Below are 19,765 nucleotides of genomic sequence, written 5' to 3' on the forward strand. Positions count from 1 at the left end.
CATAGCAGGACCACACCATGAAGAAGCTCACAGAGCATTGGGTCACTTCCTCGGGACTGTCCCTGCCCAAGATCTGGTGGACAAGTATCCCTCAAGTCTTACGCAAATAATTCTGCCATGAAACCTTCAATCTAGCTTAAAGTGGGAATGAAATAAAAAAGACACAGGCACTACCCCTAGCAATGTTGAATTATATTAACTTGGACATCAGAGTTCATTACAGGAACTCTTCCTAGGGTGAGTGATATCTGAATATCACTTGGCCTTGCCAGGGCTTCTCAGTCACATATTGTACAAGGACTTTGGACACCAAGGACATAAAAAAAGTAGTGTCTAGCCTGTGGTGTAGATGTTAAAACTGGCACACAGGCAGGGTTTTTGAGAGTCAACCAGCCAAACTGAAGCAAAGCAGAGCTGGGAGGAAACACCAGCCTGCCCAGGAAATCACCTGTAATAAGCAGAAGTTCCTGACTTGTTCTGAGCAGCAGAGCCCCACAGAGATGGCACTGCCAGCCCTCCAGCTGGCAGCATCCTATCTCCTTGGAGAGAAGCAGCATCCTCAGCTCCTCTGGAGTTCCTGTCCTTCCCCTCCTCGTTGGAAGACAAAAATACTATTTGGGCCAAGATTTTGAAAGACTCCTAGACTCTTTAGGTAAGGGCTGCTGATTTTCCTGTGAGATATTGTTGAATGCCACATTTTTGCACATATTTTCAGTGCAGATCCTCCCTATTTTGAAGAACTAATTTTATTCAGCAGTGTGTAGTATAAAATGCACTTATGGGCCAGAATTCAGAAGCAGACAGGGGAAATTTGATATTTAAATCACATGGATTTGGCCATATTTAGGAAAAGTTGCAAGATACATATTTTTATATGTAAAAACCAGCACCCAACCTATTAGGAAGACTTTGATCAACAAGTTCCATCACTGCTTGGAAGACTTTCTGCTAATGACTAATCTGATTTAGAAAGTTAACAAGTGTGAAAGTGTGATTATATCCTTTTGTATTTGCTGTTTGCCTAATTTGCTTAAGAATTTGCCACTGACAATATTTTCTTTTCTTCTGTCATGATTTTGCAACAATGTTTTTGGATATTGACATAACATGTACTTTATGACCTGCCCCAGGGATCACATTCAAGCTCCTTGTGCTAACAAATGCATAAATATATCTGAGTATCTTAGAAAGCTGTTCACTAATGAAACACATTGCCATCGGAAAAATGAATAACAGAACCTTGCTTATGTACTGGCATGCATAATGTTTGTTCTCTGCAGGAAAACCTAGCTGCTCAGCTTGTCCAAGTAGCTGAAAATTGAACTAATGTTGATTTCTAAAATGTCTTTATTTAAGCAGAGCTTATTTACTACAAAATAGGCTCTATTAATACAGTACAAAACTATATGACAATAGGGTTGAAACTGAAAGCAGTATTTGAAGATGACAGCCTGTATTCATGGGTACAAGTCCTCTGTACAAGCTTTAATTACAGTGTAACATGATGCAGTGCTTCATGACAACAAGATCCCAATGTGCATTGGAAAGAATCTGGCTTCTGCTTGTTATGTGCTGTAAATACTGAGATTCAGAGGCTTTTTTTTTCTTTTTTTTTTTTTTCTTTTTTCTTTTTTTTTTTTTTTTTTTTTTTTTTTTTTTAGTTTAATCTCAATAGTCTTTAAATTTGTATTAAGATGGATGCTTGTAGTCTTCCCTTGAGTACATGTGCTAGTGCCTTCTCATTACGCTATTGATCACACAAGACACTCTAATTGAGGAATACACGAACAAGGCTTGTGGGTCATCCAGGAATGAAAGAAATGATTGTTCTTTGGGTGTTGACAAAATGGCATAAAACACACAGTGAAGAACTTGCTTTGTAGACAGATCAGGGCAAGCACTAGTGGAAGGAAAGCTTTTGGAATGGTTTGCAACAGGTCCTCTTAACAAAATTACATATCCTGTAGTGCTACACACTGTCTTAGCTGCAGAAACTGCTTTGCTATGCTTATTAACCCATTCTTCAAGACAGTCACCTTTCATTCTCAGTCCCTGGCACATCTTAAGTAGCCACCAGCAAGTTGATGTTGATAGGGAATAGATCATTTAGAAAAGAAGGATCTTGAAAATAAGAAATACATTCAGCTTTTAACAATCAGATTGTCACATTTGGGACACATACGCAATGTGGAAAATAGGTGTTAAAAAAGTCTCTCTATGGTTCCAAGCACAAAATCAGTCATTATAATTTTCCTTAGCCTTTTCCCTGAGAAGAAAGAATGGCATACAAAGCCATATCAAATGACTTAAAGGTTTGAAGCATGAATGGGGACTTGTGAGTACCTGTATGTCTTGATGGGAATTACTTGGGTACAATGGGGGAGGTAAAACCTTAGCCGAGATACCATGTATTTGTACCAGCAGAGCTGGAAGGAACTGAATGTTTCCATGAAAAAAAAGACACCTTTCCTATGCTACTTGTATGTATCTCAAATATATTATTTTGCTAGTACTCATTGGTGCTCAGAAAACCTTGACTTATCTACAACATACAAATCAAATGGCATTTCCTATCATTTAAATGATATCTTGACTCCAGACCAATTAAGGCAATATAACAAAAAAGAGTTCATGGCTACTGGATTGGTATTATAATACTTTGCTCCTTGAGACTTACCAGCTACTCTGCTTGCTCCGTCCCGCCCAGGAACTGGCTCTGCTGTTCGTGAATAGAGGGTTGGGAGTTCAGGGATCTGGGAGTAAATGTAATTTACTGCATCTGGTGTCAGAGAACAGGAAACAGTTAGATTCGTGCTACGAGCCCCAGTGGCTTCATTGCTTAGACAGCAGAGCATTGTCAGCCCTGACAATAGTTGCTGGAGCTTTGTACTAGATAATTGGATCAAAGCAAACAAAGTGCAAAGTCACTGTCGTGTGATTGGTGTTCAATAGACTAGCTGAGGTAGGAGGGAATGGGTCCAGATGACTCAAACCTTGTGTCAGTTGAACACATAAAATTATTTGTCAGGAGGTTCTGGATTTATCAAGTCTGTGACCTTTAAATGTGGGAAATGTTGGGGGATAGAGGGAGAAGACAAGGAATAAACCTAGTGTGATACGTAGAATAAATGACATTTCAAATAGACATATAAAAGCCTAAAAATTCTAGCTTTGGCTGAAAGTGATGACAGGACAGCTCTGTTTGTTTCCCATATTATGGAACTGACATTTGGCTTCTTTGTTGTTAAAGCTAAAATACAGGTAATAATGAAGTCAAATATAGATACTGCCTATAGCACAGGGTGCCTGTTGTGAACTTGAGTAGTTATTCAGTTCCTGACAGTTCTTCAATGCAGCTGTTCATTCACGGAGCACAGACTAGTACAGAATTAGCTTAAAGGTCTGACTTACCTATGGTTGTTTAGCACAAACTAAATATGTTCTTTAGGAAAGCCATTGAAGAAGTTTTATAAATATTTACTGGCAGATGTTTTATGGATGGGTAAATGTAACTTGATAGCACATATCATTCCATTAAGACTCAGTGGCTACATTAAAAGAGGAGCTCAGAGGAGAGATGTGCAAGTAACTGACCAAGAAACAGAGACAAAAGAAAAAAAAAGTCACATTGTTTCCTATCAACAAGAAATCTTTTCAATTTTGTATGGAAAAGGTGAAATTTCTGTTCAAACATGAAGTCCTATCTTGTCTAAAAGAGAATATTTGTTTTCCTCCAGGGCTACTTTGCAGATACATTTTATAATTAAGCTGTCAAACCCTTGATATGACCTGGTCCATGTGGAAGGGTAGAGGCAGAATCTGCCCTCCTCAGTGTCCCTTGTTGCTCTAAGCAGGTGAGATATGGAGATCAGTGCAGGCTGAGAGTGTGAAATGATGAAGGAGAGAGAAAACTAAATGCCATGTTGGTCGCTGCTTTACTGCGTCTGGTAAAGGGAGATGCTCTTGTGATGCTCCCAGTGGGCTAATATTCATCCCAGAAAACAAACGCACAAAACACAAAACCAAAACCAAAACCAAACACTGCACCTGGATATACCCTTAGCAAAGGCAGGATGTGTCACCTCTACTCCACAAACCCGCTCTTTTGACAGGAAAATTGTGCCTGCTACAAGAAAAATGCTTTTACTGCCCTAAAAGCCTGCAGTGGCCGTAGATGTGCCATGGTGTGGTAGGCTGGCAATCACAGTCCTGCAGAAGACACTCCACATCTGGAGCTGGAGTTCATGTACATGACTTAGTGAAGGAAGCCCCTTGTAAGAAGCCTCCTCTCCCTCCCTCTGTGTACTTCCTGTGTCAGAGGAGAATGACAGAGAGGCGCAGTACGAATGCATTCAGGAAAGCTAGGAAGCTGTTGCAAAAGTTCAGCTTCTAACAGATGAATTCCAAAAACCTCAGCCAGGGAAATATTGTTTTATTTCGTACTTCACTGGGCAAATGGCAGTCCTGGCAAATGAGCATTTATATTTTCAGTGCATAGTGTTTCCTCAAAGTTTTTTATTTTTAGCATTAGAGCCTGGGGGAAATAATTGTTTAGGACACAGCTGACTGAGCAGTGGCCAGTAACAGCTGCTTTCTTTTGCAGGGTTTCTTGCCTCTGATGAGAAATTGGTACAATGCTCGTTGTTGTTATTCTGGGAAATATCACCAGCAAATGAGCAGGCCATTATTGAAAACTGAAGTAATTTCTCAGAAGTAAGAAGTGGGAACTGTTTCTGGGCCAGAATAAGAAGGCACTTTGTATTCTGGAAATGGCAGAAATTTAGAAATTATTCACCCAGTTGAGTGTGCTGCTGGAACGGTACTTTCAGCATACAGTCATCCAGTGACTTGAGAGACAGACGTGTCTGTCCACACTTGGGTGTAATCAATACAGACATGTGTTGCTTCACTAATCAGCCTGACTGCTTTTGTTATCTGTGGGCATATGCAGGCACAGCCAGGATGCTGTTCTCATCCCAGAGCAATGCAACAGGCAAAATTCATTGCAAGTGTATGTTCCTCTGCAGTGCCTGTGCAAGGAACTGAACTGACCACTTTGCCATTAGCATCGCCAAAGCCAGGTCAGTTTTGCAGCTTGGTGGCGAGACTCTTACTCTGATGCTCTTCATGTCTGTGGATCTTAGTATGGGTTTTGTTTTGATTTGTTTTGTTTTGCCTCCTGTGTCAGGAAACAATGCCCATGTTAGTGTCAGCTGCCACCAATGTTGACTCAGTTTAGAAACTTTTCTGGACGTTACTAAGAAAAAAAAAAAGTTGCTTGAGGGATACTGAAAATCTCTAATTACTGGGCTGAGTAGGGATGCTGTGGTGGGGGTGAGGGTGGTGGGATTCTCACATACTTTCTTCTGAAGCACATGGTGGTGCCACACGTCAAAGATGGGATGTTTGACTAGGAGTTGGGGCTCGATTCATTCTGTCAGTTCCTATTTCCCCTCACCCCCTTCACCCCAGATGAAAAGAACATGCTCATTTTCCTTTTTCTCACTGGCAACAAGGTCTGTTTCATTTAGCACCTCTAAAAGCAATAATAAGAGAGCAATTTTACAAGGAGCGACTGAGACACAATTAGCATTTTGTTCGCATGGGGAGTAAGACAGAACGTAAATCAAAGCATTTGAACTGACTCCATTCAATACCTTTGTTTCAACCTTTGATGAGTTATTAATATATAAGAATGCCATAAAACATATCCTGTGGCTTTTTGTATTGCTTAAAATAAACTGCATTTTAGGATTATGGCACTTCTCCATATGATCAGACAAACAAAGTGCTTGGGAACACTTACGGGACCCAATAATCCTTCAAGGGTGCTTACACAAAACCAAAGCTTCAGAACTGCTCAGAACAGCTCCTACACAGAGGCTCATGACCAGATGCCAGATGAGCCCATTTTCCAAGGACTGGATTATCTTTAAAATGTCTGACTACCACTAAAACGAGTGCCTAAGGCCTTCTGTACATATCAGCCCCCAGGGCAGGGCTGCTCCCCCTGTGAAGCCATCTGGGGCTGCTGAGGGTTTGGTCAGAGGGAACAGAGACTGTGACATCCCCACCACATTTGTAAGACCAGGAGCACAAGGCTAAGCAGGCAGTTTTGCTAAGAGCTGTGTGGCCTGGCTCTGAATGTAGCTGGGTGGCTGGTGCTGCCGTAGCTGTGGCAGCCATGCATTCTCACAGATGCAGGTCTGATTAAAAAGTTGCTTATCTTTTGGGTTTTCGACTCAGAAGCATGGAATCATGGAATATCCTGAATTGGAAAGGGCCCGTAGTTATCACCTAGTCCAACTCCTGATTAAAATCATACAAGTGAAAAACAGTCATTGAACAGGTTCTGTAAGACACATGGAAAGCACCCTACGAAAATCTGCTTTCTGCTCCTCCGAGGACGTGCTCCTCTGCTTTGCTGTTGGGCAGCAGTGCTGATCCAGATTGGAGCAGAGGAAACCAGACGAGCCTCTAGGCAAGGCGCTGTGAAATACACTATCCAGGTCAGGTTTCCAGAGCCACATATTTGCCAAATATATGCTAACACACGCTGGATGCAAACCGAGGTTTGTGTAGTCTGTACTTACTGCAGTTGTGGCTTCTGTGTGCTGGCTGAAGTGGCAGCGTGCAGTTTGCATACAGACAGCTGAAAGTTGCAGGGGATGAACTCACCCAAGGGCAAGTACAGCAGCCAAGGGAGCCACATCAGATCTTAATGGGGCTTTGATTTTATATGCACATTGAGCCAATGCACATTGAGCCACAAACACACACAGACATGGAGTAAGAGCTGCTTTATTTCACATGGTTATCTGTGAAGGCAAAATGAGTTCATTCCCTGGAAAATGTGGGATTTGTTTAGTGTGCCTGGGTGATCTCAAGCTCAGAAATGCTCTTTGCCTAATGCAGTCATTTCCTGGGAAGGGTGGGAAGGACACTGAGAGCCACTTGGCTGGTCACTGTTGCTCATCACAACTTCTCCCCTTTCCTCATTGCCTTCACTTGGACCCTCTGGAGTCTGAGCTCTCTGTAGCTGAAACACCATCACTACCATATATATAGCACAAAAGCATGCACAGGGATGCAGTGGTGAGGTAAACCACTTTCTGCGCCATCATCATGTATAGACTAGAGGGACAGACGGACCACAGCAAACTAATAAGAGATTTATGGACTCAAAGTCTTTTAGGATATGGCAGTAATTCATGTATGTGTAGGTTTGTGTATGTATTTTACTCAGCTTTCCTGTACTATGAAATGACTCCTCCCATTTTTCCCTGCAGCATGTGTTATACAGATGGTTAACAGACAGATGACAGGTCTGCTACAACAAAGCAAGCCTTACATATTTTTGAAAGGAAGAAAACTATGTTATCAAACTGCTCACAGCTAGCAATGTATGTTTCCACTTCTTACTGTGATCAGCTACCCCCACAGACTGTTGTTGGACAGAAGTAAACAGAGGACCAGCTCTGTTTTTTCAACATGGAGATGGATGGCCATGCCATATCTACAGTGGGAGGCAGGCCTGGGTCAACAGGATGGCCAGCAGCCTCGATCTTCTTTAGAGCATCAGAGTACAGTTTGCTTCTTCATAAAACTGTCTAAAGGATGACCCAGGCCCACCTCAGCCCAGCAGGACCGATTGTCAAGAAGAAGGGATAAGACATGTAAACAGAGGGGCTGGAAGAGAAGAGGTACTGGTTTAACTTATCTCTATCCCCTGCTCCCTCTGCTTACACATTATGCTGTCAGCAGTCTGTTGCCTTTGACATTATTTTGCAGTTTTCTCTTAGCCCTGCAGAAATCAAAAACTGTCCTTCTGGCTCAGTCCATGAGGGTGAGATCTGCTGAAATCAGGCAAAATCTGGAGTGTAGTGAGGTTCCCCTTGAGCCCAATGAAGTACTACAAAGTAGGTATGCTATGGGAAGAGTCCCTGTGGGAAACTATGGCTTCACATGTGCTAACTGGGGTTTTCTTTGGTTCCTGTTTTATCATAACACCCAAAAAGAGGCAGTCTATGTCTTGCAGGAGTCACAAAAGTTCCTGTCAACTTTGGGTGCTAATTCCCGTAGGCACTGATTCCTGTTTTGGAAACTTACCAGTGATAATGAAACTCTGCACAGGCACAAGATATTTGCCATTCTGGAACTTTATTTGCTTTTTGATAGCCAACTTCAAATGCTTCGTGAAGGAGGAAACATAAATTCTTACAAAGGAGTATCCTACCTGGGACTTCTTTGTTTTTTGGCAACTGGAATTAGCCTAAACCATGAATTATGCTATTAATTGGAGTGAAAATTTCTGAACTGGATCTTTGAGCTAAAAAGAAAACCTACTTACTAGGTAATATTAATACCCCCCAAAAGAAACTCCTCTAAACAGATCTGAATCATCTCATACACTGTATGTTAACCTTCAACTGTGTCCTATATGGTAGGATCATCCTACATATTCCCTGTCTATGCTTAAAGTACAGATGGACATGGCTTTGTCAGTAGCTGGAGGACCTAGTTGTGGCCTCAGCATTTCACATCTTGTCAGTTCGAAGATAGGTCCCGAAAATAAGTGTCTAGAGTACTGATTTATCTGTAGGTGCAGCAGCATGCTGTCCTTCCTGGGTCCTAAGGGTCCTGGAGATGCACTGCAAGGGTTTATCTAGCTCTTGGGCAACCAGCCACGTTTATGCTCTCCCAGACACATACATTTATTTCTCAGTATTTAGACTGATCACACATAATGTAACACTGAGTTCATAAACCAGGAGTTACTACATCCTCATCCACCTAAGCAAGGATTTCCTTCTGTGACATCATCACACAGAAAGTATCATTCATTAGTGAAATAATCTAATTTTAATCAAAAGCAAGTTGTTCTTGCAAATGAGGAATATTCCACATTGTATTTAACAGGTTATGAATAGTATGAACACATGCAGGGGAGAGGATTTATCATGAGTAGGTGAAAATGGAATTTGTATGATGTCTATTTCAAGCCACACATGACTTTCTTTTCCCTTGCATGCACATAAAAATAGCTGGAGCTCTACCAAAGGAATACTGCCCCATAGGAACAGTGACATTTGTACTTGCACTATAGCAACACCACAGGACAAGGTAATGTCTCTAGCAATAAATCAGAAGCATGCAATTAACAGAGGAATCCCCATTCTGTAAACTTTTGCAACAAAGCTATGTAACAACTCTTGCTAACCTCAAAACAAAACAGAAATAAAAAGGCACTTACCACCATCCTGGTGTGCAAAAGTCTGTGAAGAGAGAAAAAAAAAAAAAGGAAGAAAGATTGGTTAAAACATTCATATTTTGGGTAAAATTTGCATGAAGTCTTGATTTTTTCTGCTATGACTGCTCATAAGGCTCTTTGTCATTGTTAAATGGGAACGTAGGGCTGTGGCTCCTCAGGTTTGGATGCAATTAGGGGCCAAGGGAGAGGGACATGGTGTAACTGAAAGGAGAACATTCACAGTTTTTTGTAGGCAATACCATTCAGAAGTGGTATCTGTGGCACTTTGAGATGACTTCCAGGCATCCTGATTATCTTTCAGTGGTGCCGAAAGCTCACATGGTTTCCCTGCAGATAAGCTGTGGAGAAACCCCTTTTTGAAAAGGTTGGAATGGGAAGGGGAAATGCAAATAATGCACCCAAAGTAGGTCTGACACTTCTATATCTCTTCTGCTCTTGTTCATCCTGGTTTGAGTTGAATGCTCTGTAACTGGCCACAACCTTCCTGTAAATGCTGAATTATAACTGCTGGTTTGAATCACTTCTAACAGTCTACCTTGATTTCAATCTATGCCCCAAGTGTCTTTTTTTTTTTTTTTTTTTGTAAATACCTTTTGCAAGTTGTCAAAGGATTTCTCAGTCTCCTTTAGCTTCTCCAAAATGATTTGTTCTTTGGCAGATATTTGGGATTCCTCACTTTCTAATTTCTGTATTTCTTGTTCCAGCCTGTGGAAGACATACAAACATGCACATATACACAAAAGCAAAACATGTAAAAACTATTTTGATGAGCTGTAGTTGCCTAGGTATCAATTAGCATTTCAAATGTTATCAGGAACACCTTTCATACTTGTTATTCACAACTGACTTCCAAGAACAAGAAGGTCATGTAAATTGTTTGTAAAATAGATCTATTCAAGAAAAAAACAATACATTTCTTATTATGCATTTCTGCAAAAATATGTGCAGATTAACTAAAAATATACCTCACTTTTCCTTCACCCTGATTTCTGTAACATCTCTTAGATGTACACTTTCATTTTAGAAGCTTCAGTACTGGATATAACCATAAAAAATCAGTAATGATTACAGGAACGGGTATTTTTTACTATCACTATACTACAGACAATGGAACTGGAAACAGCTGTTGGAAGCTGGCAGTCAACCAGTTGTATTGGTAGTTATTCTAGAACCTGCACTTTGTCCACCTTCCAAAGCAAAACCCATGGGTTGGTACTTCCTTCTAGGACAGCCAAAAGCCTTGGATATCTATCCATGCTTCATGTTGTTACTAGATGGTACTGAGGACCCTAGGGGCTTCACATAATAAAATGCACAGGGTGTACAGAAAGCAAGCATTAAGCACTCACATTGATCTTGTCGTTATCTAACAGCACTCACTTCTTAAGATGTGATTTGGCATGTACTTTAACCAGAAACATGCGGGGTTAGATTCTCCATTACTTTAACTCAAACCTCCTTTTATTGCCATGATTTATATCAGTAATATGATGCAATATTGTCTTTTTTTTTTTTTTTTCCCCTTCTATTTTTTATGTATACCACTATCTCTATTTTTTTTTTTTCCAAAAATGAAAAGGAAAAAAAGAAAGGATCCATAAAATTTGAGCTCAGAGGAATACTTTCAGTTATCTGAGACTTCAAACAGTTACCTTCAAAATGAGCTGTAGCTGCTCACAGCTTGTTGGACCATACTTCTGTGAAACATTGTCCAGTATTTGCACAAAGAGACGTAGCCCTTCCTTATCCACAGCTCCTAGCTCCTGCTTTTCTGTCACCATTTCCCACGTGAATGACCAGGCCACTGATCCAGGCTAAAGTGACATATTTTTGCTCTTCCTCAACTCTGCTTGGCGCAGGGCTTCATTAATGCTTGTTCAATCAGAAGGCAGAGGACAAGGAAAAAGCAACCATGCTCAAACAGACAGGAAAGAATTGCTCTTCTCAGGGTCTTGACAGCTTGGGTTGCTTGTGAAATTAATATGTCTAAATATAGATTCAGGGGTCTAACTCTCAAGCACCCACCTGGGAAATTTTTCCCTACTTTCTGGTAGTGCAAGGACAAAAGATTCATGGCACTTGCTGAGAATGCTTTAGAGTAGAGGGAAGTCAAAGAGTTGCAGCCTCAAGTTGTTGTGGATTGAAAAAGGGCAGATTTTGCTCTCTTGGAGTATGCGAATAATGAACAACCTCAAATTCCTCATAGTCCGTCAAACTGCCTAGTTTCTTTCTCAAAGGAAACCCCTTAATGTCCAAATATAAATGACCTAACTTTAGTGATTTTAAGAAGCACTGCTTGGAACTGTAGTTCCAATCCACTTCACGTTTTCTCCAAATTAATATAAAAATCTTAAGAATACAAAATATTTTGTTCTGCTGCAATGGAACAATTTGATATGGGGTGAATTTTTCAGAGAGAGATCTTTCAAAAATACCATTTCATCTCAAGTTTTCTTCCCAGGATTTTTATTTTTAATAGTTATTGAAGTGAAAACATCATTTGTCACTGAGGTCAGTCAAGGCCACACTCATGTTTAATGAATTTAGAAATCAACAGAAAGGTGTCTTCTTTTCCTTCCCCGTTCCTGTGACTGATTAGTACACCCATGTATGTTTATACCTCACTAATAAAGGCACTTGAATTATTCTGTTCTGATGAAATTACATTGTTAAGCTGGGTGAGTGGGGGTTTATTGGTATGTTTCTTTCTTCCTAAGTGAATTGCTCAGCAGCATTTCCAGAGTACCTATTGTATAGCCTGGTGCATTTTGCTAGTCATATGATGGAGGAGGAGACTGGAAAATGGGAGTGTATAGAAGTCAACACCACCAAAATACATGGGAAGAAAGAGGTTTTATTTCTTTCAAATGAGCTGGACAGTAGTTAAACATTTATGACAATGAAAACACTAAGTATATGTGGAGTAAGGCAACTCATTTGATGTGGATAAGTCTGTAAATGCATGTAGACTACTTGCAACTTGAGGTGATCGTAAACATATTTGTTTTTATTTTTATTATTTCTTTTTTGTGCACTGGCCCAAAACTGTGGAAATTTTGTCATGAATTGTTTGTACTTCCAAGAAAAGTTTGCTTCCAGACGTGCATATGCACATATGCTCATGCACTTGCATATGCACACTCAGCATTTGCTTAGATTTATTATTTCTTACTTTCTAGCTATCTGCTTTTTGTTGTTGTTTTTACTTGTTTGTGTCCCTTTTAACCTTCCCTTCTGGTTTATTTCTTCAAATTCTGCTGCATTCACGTCAGACTACTGTTGTCATTAAAACAAGTTATGCAAATGAAACATTAGATTACCCTATTCTGATGACATTTTTTTTCCCCTGACTTTTCTTCCATTCCTTCTAAAAGTGGTAATAACAGCAATTTGCTAAAGAGAGAAGGAATTGAGATCTAGCTGCCAACATTTAGAGACTTGGGTAGAGCTGATAGAGACACAGATCTCCTATGTGGCACTGAGTAAGAATGCATAAAAACACAAACCTTAAGTGTAAATTGCCCTTCTTCCACTGAAATCTGTGCAAGCAGACTGAGAGTCTCCTAGGCCCTGTGTAAAAGCCCTGTCTAGTACCGGAAAAATTGATACAACCAGCTAAAATACTGAATTCCTATTTGTGGCAGGAAAACTGTGGATCATTCAGCAGTGTTCAGCAAGAAAGTACCATGTTACACAGCACAGGGACATTTACCTGACATTAATATCCACAGGAGGTTGTTTTATTCCTTTCACTCATTTTTATACCACTTTCAGCTGTAATCTTTAGGTTTAGAGGCTGAGGTAACGTTGCTAGGGTACCAGAGGTAGCAGAAATACCCAGGAGCACAGTTTCCATGTTGTATATATTCATTAGTAAACTACCTAGTCATCATAGACCTCACTGGAAAATATTTATTTGGTAGGCAGCTAGAGTCTTCACTATCTCCTTTAGGCTGCCTATTTGCATAGGAGCCAGCAATGCAAAAATTAAAATCATAATACAAACTGAAAGTTGGTTTGCACCCCTTATTTTTATTTTTTTTTTTTAGTTAAATACCATACCACCAAAATTGCCAAGGGACAATGAGAAACACCTGCTATTTTAGTAACAAGATACAACAGACACATGCAAATTTGGCCTGAGAAACAAAAGCACTAATATCACATCAGTTTTGGGCAGCATGCCATATAATGTTCTAAACAGCAATAAATCCATCAGAGTACACATTTGCACGCACATACATATACAGAGTCCTTACATTCTTCCTGTGTAAGCCTGCTAAATATTCAATAATGTCCCTTTCTTCTAGCCCAGTTTAAAAAGGATGTGTTTTAATTGTCATTTGACACCTGGTAAGGAAACCCTGTAATTCCCTTCTTCCTGGCTTCTTAGCAGATTTCAGGCTATAGTTTGAAGGACAGCCACAACAATTAAGCCACCAAATAAACAACTACAGCATCAGGAGTGCTGTAGAGAATAAATATGAAAGAAAATGGAGTTCAAGACAGAATAGAGGTGGTGTAAAATGAGCCATTAGTATTGCTGTTTCTTGGTCCAAGTAGTTTTCTGATGACCAGGATCTGCTAAAACATTGCCAAAATGAGAAAAAATGGTTGTGTAGCTGGGAGTTGGTTTGTCATGGGTAGTTCTTCACAGTGGATGTACACAGAGCCCTGTTTCCCCAGGGACCACAGGAAGCAAAAGGGGAGATTCTGTCACTCAGAAACCTAAATGTACCTGGCCTCTGGGCCGTCTGGGTTATGAAAACCATGTAGTGTCCCATGTGTTGCTTGGATTCCACACCAAGAATAATGGTCATTAAAACTAGTAGATCCACCTGGCCTTGTTTATGGTGATGTCCCACTGTGAAATGGAAGACATTCTGAGCAGAACCATTCGATACTGCAGGGGAGGAGGGTGCACACCTATAAAAGAAGTCTGGTCTGTGCCTGGTGGGATTTCAGCTGGTGTCAGTAGGGTGCGCAGTCACGTTTCTGAGAGAACAGGGGAAAGATGCGAGTGAACTTTCCTGCAGAGACACTGTGATCAGGGACCAAACTTGCTCTTGGTGAGCACAGAAAACAGTTTAATTCAGGTGACAAATGGGGGCATTGAGCAGGGAGAGCTAAGTGGTAAAGAGGGAGGAAAGGTTTGGTACTGTGGTGTACATGATGGTGCATTTATGTTTGCACTCAGTATCCAGCAAACATTATGGGCTCAGCTTGGTGCTTCAGTCTGAAGGGGGTGAATGAATTATCTTTAGGTGAAGGATTTCATCTGTTTCCCATGTTAAGATGTTGAAACCCATGGATTTGGGCTCCTCTCTGATGAAAGGCAGAGTCTGTTGTGGTACAAGGTGCCTTTAGCTTGATCCTAGGAAGGACCCTGAGCAGTATCCTCAGAGCACTCAGACAGCTGTGTGGATCTACAGTCCTTGCAACAAGAACACACAGACCTCAAGTAAGCAGCACCATGCCTGAGGACAACATAGCCTCCTCTGTCCAGATCATCAGCTCTTACACACACATGCTTTCTGGAGATAACTGCACTTGGGAGAAATGCTGCTTCCCAGCAGTGTTCTATTTTTATTTTTATTTTTATTTTTATTTTTATTTTTATTTTTATTTTTATTTTTATTTTTATTTTTATTTTTATTTTTATTTTTATTTTTATTTTTATTTTTCATAGTGGGATAGTAACAGCATTATAAGCAGGGAGAACAGTGTCAGGTTTAAAGACCAGTTCTTTAGCCCCTACTAGCTCTGCATGACGGGTTGTACCCCACAAACTGAGAAATACTCATGCCATTTCTGTAGTGAAGAAAGAGGCATAATAGAAATGATGTCTGTGGCATACACACTGATGTGTCAGTGGAAAAAAGAACATTAATCAGCATGAATAAGGAAAATATACAAATATTCAGAACTTACGAGGAAAACAGGAAAGACTTAATCAGAGTAAACACCCAAAGGGAAAAGGTAACGGATGCGTATGTAGAGTGGGGGTTGGCTCAGCTGCAAAGCCTGTATTTTGCTTTTGCTTGACTGACAACCCAAATCAACCTGGTATAAAAGGCACAAAGAAGTCATGGGTCTGTATGTCAATAATTTGTGCTGCATCTCTCAGAGCTGAAAATCTGACGTGTTACACGTGGTATTAAAATGGCAGATTCACAAGCAGAGAACTGCAACAAACCCCTCTGATGCTTACTACACAGAAAGTTGAACACCAAATTCAGGGAGACTTGGGCTTGCCAGTAGGGATGAATCTGATCTCTGCTCAGACTCAGTATGTGTCTAGTCCTCATGAAGCTTTTGGCCCCAGAGCAAAACCAGAAAGTGTGGAAGTCTTTCTTCTCTTATGGGCAACTGAGACTTAACATGCAGGGTCCATCTTTCCAAAAGCACAAAGCCACGTGCCTTTTACTGCAGTGCAAAAGAGTGCTGGCTAAAATGCTTGACCCCACGGATGTCTTACTCCTACTTCTTAGTCACTATAAGGGATTTTTAGGGCAGCAGGTTAAACTACACCCATTCAGAATAACCTCAGAAAATTAACTTGCAAGGGAAGGAATGAGAAACTTTGAATCAGGGTGGGGAACAGATTCCCTCTGCAAGATGTGCAAAGTCTTGCATCTGGCCTCTGTAAACCAACACAAGCAGAGAAGGTATGAGGAACTGCACACTAAACCCCAATCCAGAACCTCTGCCCTTGATGTTGTTCCTACATCCATAACTACTGCCAAATGTCAGCAACCTAGATGTAAACCAAGAAATGGGACCACTTACTTATATGCCACAGCCATGAACAGCACCCTTCTGCTGCAGGAGAGTGGGAAATCACTAACTAATACCTGGTTTATTTTCAGCATTGGCTTAATTTCTTAGCAAACACTGGCTGTGGTGCTACAACCAGGTGTAACATCTGTGGATGTCTCCGTGTATCTACATGTGGCTAGTGCTGACAGTGAAAAAAGTGCTTGATTTCAGGTCTGCTGCAGGATCTGAAAAGGGATTCCAGAGATGAGCAATTTGGTGCCTCTTAGTTTAGTCTTTCTGCAGAGCTCATCCTTTTTGAACAGCTCACCCTCAAAGAGGAAAGCTGGCATTGAACATCTTATGATTTCCAAAAGGGTGTTGTTTACAGAGTGCAGCTGATAATCAAGAGCAGCAAACTTAATTAGCATCTTTGAAAAGGAAAAGCTTCCATGACTGGAATGACTGGGAATACATTATCACTAATCAATAGTTGTAAATGAGATTCAGGCATGATGCTGAATGAGTTGCTCTGGAAATCTATATGAATCTTCCTGGATACATAGGAAGGGAAAACATTCCTTTCACCAGGCAAAAGTTACATTCCAGTGCCAGCTGAAGAATATACGGAGAGAGGAAAAAGTCTGTAAAACTCCATCTGTTGTTTACTGTAGAAGTGTACGTGCATATGAACAGAAAGAGAGCTGTGTATTCATATTTTACATCTGCCTGATTTAGGACCAGGTTAGACCCTGCTACATTAAACAAATCAAGGCCAGCAATTCAAGTATTGGCCACAGGATTTCTTCAGCTAAACATGGTGAGCTGTAAAAAACAACAACCTTTATTCTGAGTTAATAAATTGTTGCCTGCTCTGGATGTAGAAGGTTTTGTGGAGAGCTTTGATCTGGAATTGCCAAAGTTATATGGCTGAGTCCTTTCCTTCCCAAAGAAACACCAAGTTGGTGTACTAATTTATGTCAGTGGTTTTTAATTTGTCTTTTTTTTTTTTTTTCTTATTTTTTTCATTGCCTGCTTTTTCCCTGTTTTAGAAGCATGTTTTATCTCATTCCAGTATCACCTTCTCATATGACCTTAATACTCTGCTTCTTGCCCCCATGGTATTTACAGCCCACACTTGTTTGCAGACATTTAGAAATATGAATCTTCCAAGGCCAGGTTCTTCCAGTCTGCTTCAAGCAGATGTCTCCAGCCTGCATGAGGTTACAACCTCAAAGCTTCACAGGCCACACCGCCCTGCCCCAGGAGAGGGCTAGCCACCAGCTGGAAATTGGTGAATCAGCATGTCTCAGATGCTTGCCCTCACAGAGGAGCACCACATTGCTTGACACTCCTTTGGGAAATGGAGGTGGAAAAAAAAAATCTTTGGTCTGAACTCAGCCCCCTGGCCACTCACCAAGGAGGTGAAAGAGCTAGGAGTCTCCTTACTCTCCTCTCACCTGCTTGCACTTGAACTCTTTGGTCTGAAAGTTCCCATTTCACTCCTGAACACGCTCCATAGAGGACCTGGCAGATCTTACTGAGTCCCTTTATCTCCCTGACTGGCTGAGTAAAGACCCTGGTAGCTTAACCCACCCCAGCAGAGCCTGGCTCTCCTCTTGGAGCACCTGTGCTTACAGCAATAAGCAGCACAATTGCCTTGGTTTCTTGGCCAAGCACTGTCAACTGAAAAAAGTTTTCCGCTCCTCCCGGTGAAGCGGTTAAGCACGGTTTTGTGTCATTGCTTCACCATTGCTATTGTTTTCTCTTCCCTCAGCCCTGAGACAGGACAGGCATGTGGTTCCCCTCCACACCAAGCCCTGTATGCGGAGGTATGCACTCAGAGACTAGAAAAGCAACACAGGTGTGGCCAGCTCTGTGAAAAACAGCTCGCTGAGATGTTGCAGCTATGCACATGAAAATTCATTTCAGTTTAGTAACAGATGCCAGCAGCTCAGCTGTACTGTGGGCTGCATTATTTGTAGCTTAGGAGAGGCTCAAGGAATAAAGGGAGAGCAATTGAGAGATGACTTTAGAGTGCCCCTAAAGGCTGGCTGGGTTAGCATGGGTGCATAACCCAAACGCACGCTTGGCTTTATGCAGCACCCACGCCAGCAGCTGCCAAGGAAGGAGGATGTTTGTGTGCTGCTCCTACACATGCCATTGCAGTGGGGATACACATTCAATTACCTAGCAGCGTTGAGAGGGAAGTCAGGGAGCCTAGAAAAGGGCATGGGTTTTACCTCCACTTTCATATTGAATGAAGAGAAGTAAAAAAAATTCATGAAAGGTATTTGCCCTGAAGAGGTTTCAGCCCTCCTTGTACAGGCTAGTAAAACTTTTTTTTTTTTTTTTTTTTTTTTTTTTTTTTTTTTTTTTTTTTTTTGTCTCCAATTTACAAAGCCAGCTGAGCAGCAAACCTGAATCCTTTGTGTTGTAGCAGAGTGGCCATGAGAAAAGCCTTGCAGCCAGCTGGTGCAAGGTGGGCTCTGTAACCTCCAGGTGAAGTGGTTATCCACAGTAGAAACTTGGGCAGGTGCTGGTTATTTATTTTATATCCTTATTAAAAATTACAGCTGCTTCTGGAGGGGCCATGCCAAAAACACAATAAACTTCAGCAAGCTTGGATGCTGCACCAAAAAGTGAAATGCATTGGGCCAGGAAGCCTGTACACATACCTGTGGAGAGATTCCTTCCCTGCTTATTTTAGCACCCCTTATCCCACCTACCCTACAGGGAGATTAGGTACCTGCTGCTGTGTAGGCTCCAACGCACTGTCCAAGGGACCAATCTTTTCTTAAATTCAGTGGTGAGGTTTGGTGGTGGCTGCTGGAGGGCTGAGGCACCCCCAGCAATTGTTCAGGGTTTGACTGCTCTTCTGACAAGCAGCAACCATACTGGGACAAACTCTCAAAAGCAGAAAGGTCATTGAGCAATCAGGGAGCTGGAGAAATGCCACAGCCAACAGAGGAATGTTGATGCTAGAGCTGAGCTAGCTCCTCAGCCCCAGCACACTGATACTGTTTTCTGCTGATACAGAGCAGGAGAGCAGAGGACAGAAAAACAAGCTCTAAACCAAGCCTGCCCATCTCCTCGTCCATTCCTTTTCTTCCACCTTTTCTCTTTCTTTTCCTTCCTTCCTACTGCTTGCTGCATCCTTTCAGTCCTGTGTCCCTGGTGGACCCATCTGTTCACCACCCCAGCTCCACTGGTTATTTCTCCAGTTATATCACCCTAGTTCCCATTAAAACGTTATTCCCACGTGCACTGTCTCCTCATTGTCCTTTCTTTGCTTTTCTTCTCTCCTTCAAATAAGACAAACACATTCACATTTGACCACTCACTCCTATCTGCTGGCTGGCTCCCTTGTTGCTTTCGCTAAAGGGTACACACGTCAGTAAAGAAAGACTCAGAGAAGAGGAAACCATGATTCACAGGGGACCAAGACCCTTCCAGCTTCTAGGGTGAGGCCTGATAAAAGTGTACATCTATAAAAGTTATAGAAAGGGTAAAATCTAAACACCATCTGCAGCTGATGAGAACAGTCTTACCTCACGGGAGGTAGTTCTTGTGTCCTCACAGTGTAGCAATATGTTATACGTAACTATATCTAAAAGTATATATGATATAAAGTGTTTTATAACATGCTATAAAATATAATTTATAAAATATGATGCATGGATGTAACAGCCTAAAAATTATCATTTTCCTTCTGTTGCATTTCTGCTTGCCATAACC

General features: G+C 41.3%; 1 protein-coding gene across 3 annotated transcripts in view; it reads right to left on the bottom strand.

Moving 5' to 3' along the window:
- The window catches only part of LOC116501227 (A-kinase anchor protein 2-like), a 158,571-nt gene extending 139,429 nt beyond the window's left edge, over positions 1-19,142 (bottom strand). For 2 of the 3 annotated variants that reach the window (XM_032206765.1, XM_032206764.1), the window contains exons 1-2: positions 9,862-9,892; positions 9,254-9,275 (exon numbers count right to left, since the gene is read on the bottom strand). The gene's annotated coding sequence lies outside the window, so the exon portion shown is untranslated. Of the gene's footprint in view, positions 1-2,677; positions 2,780-9,253; positions 9,276-9,861; positions 9,991-19,131 lie in introns of those variants that run through there. The other variant, XM_032206767.1, reaches the window with a different exon arrangement.
- Positions 19,143-19,765: the final 623 nt, after the last annotated feature.

Source organism: Aythya fuligula, chromosome Z, assembly GCF_009819795.1.
Source record: "Aythya fuligula isolate bAytFul2 chromosome Z, bAytFul2.pri, whole genome shotgun sequence".
In the NCBI taxonomy this organism is placed as follows: Eukaryota; Metazoa; Chordata; class Aves; order Anseriformes; family Anatidae; genus Aythya; species Aythya fuligula.